Source organism: Bactrocera latifrons, unplaced genomic scaffold (genome assembly GCF_001853355.1).
Source record: "Bactrocera latifrons isolate USDA-ARS-PBARC rearing strain unplaced genomic scaffold, ASM185335v1 scaffold_396, whole genome shotgun sequence".
Taxonomy (NCBI): Eukaryota; Metazoa; Arthropoda; class Insecta; order Diptera; family Tephritidae; genus Bactrocera; species Bactrocera latifrons.
In genome coordinates this window covers 186,028-193,825 of record NW_017537041.1, presented here as the reverse complement: position 1 = coordinate 193,825, position 7,798 = coordinate 186,028, and positions in this window count along the sequence as shown.

Sequence of the window (7,798 nt, the reverse complement as noted above, 5' to 3'; positions counted from 1 at the left end):
AGCTTGCACGGACGGACGGACAGACGGACGGACAGACATCCGGACTTCAACTCTACTCGTCACCCTGATCATTTTGGTATATATAACCCTATATCTGAATCTTTTACTTTTAGGACTTACAAACAACCGTTATGTGAACAAAACTATAATACTCTCTTTAGCAACTTTGTTGGGAGAGTAAAAAAACGTTTACATTTTCTAAATTGATTCTTTGTCTTTAAGAAACATTTGTGGTACGTGTATCATTTATCATAAAATATTACATGTCTATTTTCAGCAAATAGATAAATCTAACGATTGTGGATGGTTTACGAATGCCTTGTTAAAGGTAGAACAAATATATTCAATCGAAACTAATCCGCTTGATATTTTTAAATGTATAAAACTCCTGAAGGAGCAATTTACTTTTGTGAATAGTTTAATAAAAGGTTCAATTATACTTAAGTTTTCACAAAAATAGTATCGAAATGCTATAAGTTGATCATATAGTATTTATGTTAACTAAATTATATTAAGGTACACACCATATAGAGTGAATATTATTAAAATCCAGGAAAAATATTTCCAAGTTTTTCATTAAGCAAAATGATAGTTCAAAGTGCGTTAAAAGGCCTTAAATTTCACACTTTTAATGAAATTGTAACATTTTATGATTATGATTTTTTTGTTTCACATAACATAAATTTTCGCCTATCTCCCTGGTAAAGGCATACAAAAAGTTTTAAAATTAAAAAAAAAAAAAAACTAATTCGACTAAACTCTTTGAAGCACACACATACCTGCACACGCTTACATACATGCCAATTTTCTATTATAATCTGACAAGAATATATTTAAAAATTCCCACTTGCATAATCAGTGAGTTGCCATCACGTTTCGATGTGTGAGCTCAGCAGCGAATGGCGTGAAGTTGGCGTTGACAAAGTTTCTAAAATATATTGTCAACGTATTTTCAGCAGCTGGTAGTCACTTTTATAAGTGTACCGTTATAAATGCTCATAAAGTAGTGTGCATGCCATATTTAGCTAGCAATTAGACTAAGTATAATTGACAAGCAAATAAAGTGTTGCAGTTGTGGTAATAAGAATGCAGGTGTATGTGTGTATTAACATAGGAGCAATTATCGTGCCGTTGCCGGTGTTGAGTAATCTCACATTAATGGAGAAAATATGAATAACTAAGCTTCTGATGATGTGAATACACTCTGGCTGACCATATTGGAAAACCTGAGTTACTCGTATCTAATTCTGAACGAGAAAATCTGATTAGACCGAAAGCCTTATTAACTCAAAAGCTAAACTAGATTTTGGTGTTTACTTCAATATTAACTGAATTCTAAGTTTTTGGTCACTATCGTCAAAAAATTTGTTTAACCCTCTTAAAGTTATTCAAGTTTTGAGTTTTTGCTTCATTATTTTTCCCACATGGTTAGTACATTTACGGCACTGTGCTCTTTTAGTGATTATCCCTTGAAAATTTTATTAAACAAAAAATTTTATTAAACAAATGAACATTTAATTGTTCATGTAAGCAACTGGAAAAGACACAACTTATATGTCTTGCTGTTTGCTCAGTAATTGCTTTATGTAATTAATCTGTTATTCAATTATGAATACAATTTTTTCTTCCGTTTTAAATGGATATTTATTTACTAATTAATTATTCTTTTAATGGATTCTATCCACGTTTCATTAGTTAATAGTTTTTCATACTACTGCGGGCAAGAAATAGTAAGCCTTTTGAATTTAAATTTCGCTTGTTGAAATATTTTTTTATAGGCTGGTATGACTGCCAGTGACATCAGTGCCAAATATCACATCAAATTAATCATTAGTGTTTCCTTTGTCTTTCTGATGTACATATAGTACATAAGAGCATTCGGCGATTTTTATGAAGAGTGAAATTATTCAACAAAGAAATTCCATTCAATTTTTTGTTTGAAATTTTTGGTGCGAAAAAGGTAAGAATGTTGGAAAAAGAGCGAGAGCTGGGCATGAGTCATCAAAAAAAATTTTATGAACAATTGAAAATTCAATAAAAATACCGCAAGACTTTTTTGACAACCTAATATTATTGCTGGCGATGAGTATTTGATCTATATTTACGACTCGGTAGCAGACGATCAATCGGTCGAATATCGCGGCAAAGGTGAGCCGAAGCCGAAAACACCACGTCAAAGCAAGTCAAAAATCAAGGTTTTGTTGGCAATTTTTTCGACTATCGAGGTTTCGTACACTCCGAATTTTATGCGCCCGGTGCATTTATCAACAAAGAATACTATTTGAATGTTATACGTCATTAGCGGGAAGCTATGTATATATTTGTAAAAAGAAAAGGAACTAAGGACCGACAACTCAGGCTATTGCAGCACGATAATGCGTCGTCATAGATTTTTTGTGAGTTTTTGACCAAATTTTCAACCAATATCGTGCCGCAATCATCGTATTGGCCTGATTTAGTTCCGTGTGACCGCTTCGAGGATGCCGTTTTGAAGCAACTGAAACGTGAATCACTACTCACAGTGAAGTCTATTGCGGAAATTGTTTCGAGGATTGATAAAAACGTTGTCACAAGTATCTTGGTGCCAAGGGGGATTACTTTGAGCAGAATGACATAGATTTTAAAGAATAAATTATGAATTTTAAAATTATGAACAAAGTATTATTATTTTTTGTTCATAGTAGTCTTCATATTCAAATATTATATTAGATTTCAGAACGCATGTTCCCCTTAGTCATTAGTTTTGTTATATCGAGCGAAGGAAGTTACGTATACGCACCGTAAATGTTGTGTTTGGTAGTCGCATTTATATGTAAACATGAGTTAGCTGACAGTTCAGCAGAACGTTCAATGTACGTGCATATTGTTTTTAACTGTTTTACATATATGAAGAACCAACTAATCTTATACATGTATATATATATATATTCAACAGTTGTCCTTTTGTAATTTGATGACACCTTAGTTTTAAAAGAACTGCACCCAGACCACAAATTTTTTCGAAAAAAATATAACTCTGAGCGTACAAGTAGAGAGGTAAATTTACATTAAAAGATTATTTCTCGAGTTAATTTATAAATATATATCCCATGACTCGCTGACTGCTCCTATACACCTAGCTCGGTTAGTTGTCCAGGTTACGTATACGTTGTGGGTTACTTATATGATTATAATTGTAAATGCTCTCTTATTTATCATATTTATATTATTACTTTCGCAAGTAGACTGATACTATTTTTACAAAAAAATATGATTATAAAATATGGTTGAAGATAAATTATATAATGTAAATAAACCCTACCAGTTTAAGTGGGCGCTAAAGGTCGTTATAGAAATTATGGGAAATCATTAAAGCTTAACATAATTGGAAGGATTTGATTTTTGTTTTAATTCAGTGAAAGATTGCAAGTCCTTATATAGTATTTGGCTTTCCGCCAAAAAAAAGTTATAATTTTCCTTCACGTAACAAACCCTCTCTACATTTTGCGGGTAAGAAATATAATTTTGTTTTTCAGACGCTTAGCAAAATTTTCCTACTAAATTCTGTTTTATAACAGACAGATTGTTGCAGTAGCGCAAGACCTTGTGTGGCTTCGGCGCAATTAAATTTATTAGAACTAATTTGCATTTGCTCACTGGACAGCGCATGCATATTCATATAAAATGCAGACTGTAGCACTGAGTGTACTCATGTGTTTGTTAAAGTGTTGTTATTTCACACAAAAATCATCCTGGAAAAGTTTTCGAGTGCGGTTTTTACTTTCACTATTAAAAGTAATTTATAAAACGCAATTAAATTCAAAAGCAAACAAATAGCATCCGGAGTAGAAGTCGGTGAGTTTAAAGTTTGTATATGTGAGTTACTGTTTTTGTATACTAACTTATATGCGGTTAGATCTAGTATGATAAATTCTTACTCTAAAAAAATACTGTTAGATCTGGTCTGATAAATTTTTACACTGAAAAAAATATTAAAAAAAAAATAAAAAATAAAAATTAAATGCAACAATTAACAGCAAATGTCAAGTGCCAAGTGCTATCTGAGATTTTTACATTCATACACACTTATTCAAGAATGAACAGCACTGAGAATAATCCTTTACAGCTGCTTTGTTTGACAATTTATTGACCAAAAGTAAATCAGCCGCCGCAACAGCAGACACAACAGACATCGGATAGTGTTGAGGTTTTTGTACGAAAAATAGAGCCGGTTATTGGTAGTTTTAGGTTCCTGTTTTAGTATGCATTGAAATGCAATAATAAATTCCTCAATAATCTCCGGGTTGTAAATATAACCTTGTAATATTTACACATCATCTGATTGTTTTTATATTCTACGAATGTAAAAATAAATTATTCAAATAATTGAAGGAAAAATACATGTATGGGTCACTTCAAATTTCCTCCGAGTTTTCCGAGTTTTTCAATAAAAGCTACAAAATTTTTTTTTTGTTTAATAAAACAAAAACGGGTTGCGATATCAATTAAGTTCTTTATTCTTGTGAAAGAACATTCGATGCCATTATGTATGGAACTCAGTTTCTGGCCACCACGAATACGCTTGCAGAAGTCCAGTCCGGTCGGTAGTAAATTTGAATAATTTCGACTCATTGTTGGATCTTATATCTCTTCATGATGAAATGACAAACCTTAGTGAAGAAAAATGTCAAAAGAGCGGGAAAAACGTGGCGTCGTATGCTGTTCCTATCGGTCTACTTTTGTAGCGTCCCAGCATCCCTATTTAAAAACCCATTATTCATTTTTTGTGCAAATAGCTTTTTTTTTGATTTTTTGAAGCAAAATATTGGACACTTATTATTTTATTTCGACACAAGTTGAAAAATTTTGGAGTTCTGCATTTCGATAAAAGTACCCTTAAGGGGTTACTAGAGTTTCACAATTTCGAAAAATCGATTTTTTTTGTCTTATTAAATTCTATAACATCTAGAATATTGTCCTAAATTATGTCCTAGAATATTGTCCTAAATTTTCAAGTTGTTCCGACTAATAGTTTCGGAGATACAACCTTGAAAAGGTGGACGCTCGAGGTCAGGTATAGGCTGAGGGCGCAGTAGGTAAGACTTTAAACGCGTTTTTCGCGTTCGCGTACTATGTTTTCAAAGTCGGTTGTTAAGATATCTCGCGAACTACTTAACCGATTGTAATGAAATTTTACACAGGTCTTCGAGATATCATTCACAGGGTCTTGATCGTGGTTTGTTTAATTACAACTTAAAAAAAAAAATGTCGAGAAATTTTCATCGAAATTTGCATTTTTTTTATAAAAACGTCTGCCAAATTTTCCAATCCAATTTTCATTTTTTTTTGTTCTCCTTCGTCCAATACCTAGTTTATTGCCTTTACTAAAACACGTATTTTTTTATTTTTGTTTGAGATGATCCTGAATGAAGTTCTGCTGACGACTGCCGGAAACGGCGTCGTAATGACTGCCATTTTGATATTTTTTTTTTTAAATTTTACAAAATGTTCATTAAATTTGAGTCTTTTAAATTAAAAAAAAATTCATTAAAATATTTATATGTAAAAAGATTATTGAAAAAAGGCCGTTTTTTGCCCAAGGAAACCCATGTAGCCCCTTAAACATTTGCGGATTCGACGAAAAGTATTTCATTATAAAAAACTTTCCATCCTAATATTTACGATTTTCAGTCTTGCAATGAGAAATACGTTGAATTTGTTCAACTTTTTTTAATAAAAAAATTAGTAACCTGATTAAACATTGTGGCATCTTGGTACATGGCAACTTGACAAAACAGTACTAGTTGCCACGCTCACAAAACGTTATTAACCAGAACGTATCACTACTAAGCATCAAATTAAGATATATTTCTGTAATTTGGAACCTCTAATCCAAAATTTTTTTAAAGAGTCTGCGTGACCGTTCGTTTAATGTCAAAATTGTACGATGATCGTGGCACCGCCCATGCTATCTTGTCAGCTAGCGAAAATACCGCAAGACTTTTTTGACAAACTAATATAATATTGCTTCAAATTATGTTCTCGAGCGTATTCCGAGTAAAATTATTTCCGTGCTTCCGGCTTTAAACCATTCAAGCTGGTCAAATTATGTGATTAGAATGGAATTGGTCTAGACTTTGGTCTATATCTCATATCTCTGATATAATGAGTTTCGATCCTCTGTTTGTTATTTCCACTTTAACTCAATGTATTAGATATCGTCACAAATATCTCGTTTGAAGACATTTTTAATAAAATTTTAGCTGTCGCGAAATAAAACTAAGTTTAAGTTTATGACCTTAAATATAAGTCAAGAAGAAAGCACACTTCATTTTAAAGTACTCACGATTTTATCAAAATAATATCTAAAACAACATGTTTTCATTTTAACATATAGTTTAGTCAGCATCTGGAGGAGTTTCGCTGACTTGACTATTGCAAGTTGTAATGGTATTAAATGGTCGGTTACATGAACTTAGCTTTTCCTTGTTTAAATATACTTTTAGTATTCCGTTGGTTTTATAAGGTATTTCCTTATTTTTTGCGTTCTTCTTACGTTCTTTTTCACATACTTCACTCACTAAACCACTTCACTTTAGCTAAACGGTAAAAACCAATTCATTTAGTTGCGAAGTGTCTTGAGAGCCATTCAATCACGTCATTTAATCTAACGTGATTTTTTAAGATCGTCGCGCTTATGCTTTTCTTGCGGTACAGATGTCGGGAGCTTACGAGCGCACTCCATACGATTTAAGAGCGGTAGGGGGACAAAAAATTCAATATCTTTGGAATGGTATGAATGAACAAAAAATTTTTTTTTGCAGATTATTAAAGGTGCATATTTTCCGCGTTGTGTTACATACTTTTCAATTTTTTTTAGCGTGGAGAACACTCAAAAAATTTCAATTGTTTGACATAAAGTTATGTAAAATATTATTATTTAAACAAATTGATCATAAAAAAATATTTATTCACAAAATTTCATGGATTTCTCTCCAATAGTTTATGACAAAATAATTTTGCAATTTTATCTTCCTCTAAATTTTAACCTTCAATAACTTTAACAAAAAATAATTTTAACGAAATATTTATATGACGGGGTATGCGACCAGACTCCTTCCTAATGAACTGCTAATTTTCAAAATCGTAGATTTTTCTAAATTTTCATTTACCACTTGACGCGTTTTGACCCTATAATAAAGTATTACATTTTTTGACAACATTTAATTTGAAAACTGTATGTTGGATATGAAAATGGTATAACATTCTTTATATAGTTTCGTGAATTTTAATCAATCTCGCAACCTCGTATAATAATTGAGCTAAATCATTTCTCCTAAATTTTTAGCAAAATTTCCCTTGTATTCATGTACAAGCAATAATGTACAATATGGTCTGTTATACACCTGAAAGGCAAGAAAATATTTTGGAGTTATGAATCCATTTCGGAAACATTTTCATTTCAACTAAGACTCATATTGGCATCCTTTTTCTAATACCAATTACTAAGTGGTTTCACATTGCTTTCATGTATATTTATTATATACATATATGTACACATATCTCGTGTACATTCAAGCAACCAGTTCAAATACAGTAGAAAGTTTGTTTAATCTGAAAACAAAAAGTTTTGCATCTTCGCCACATTTTGGATGTATTGATTACACAAGAAAATTAACCGCCAGCGAAAAGGAAGGCAGGCGAGATAATATATGCACGTAAATAAAGGCCAACAGTGAAAGAGTTTCTTTAGTCTAAGGAGTATTTAAGCATCAAAGAGATTTAAAAAAAGTCTTATTTTTTTGAATTTTTTTATAAT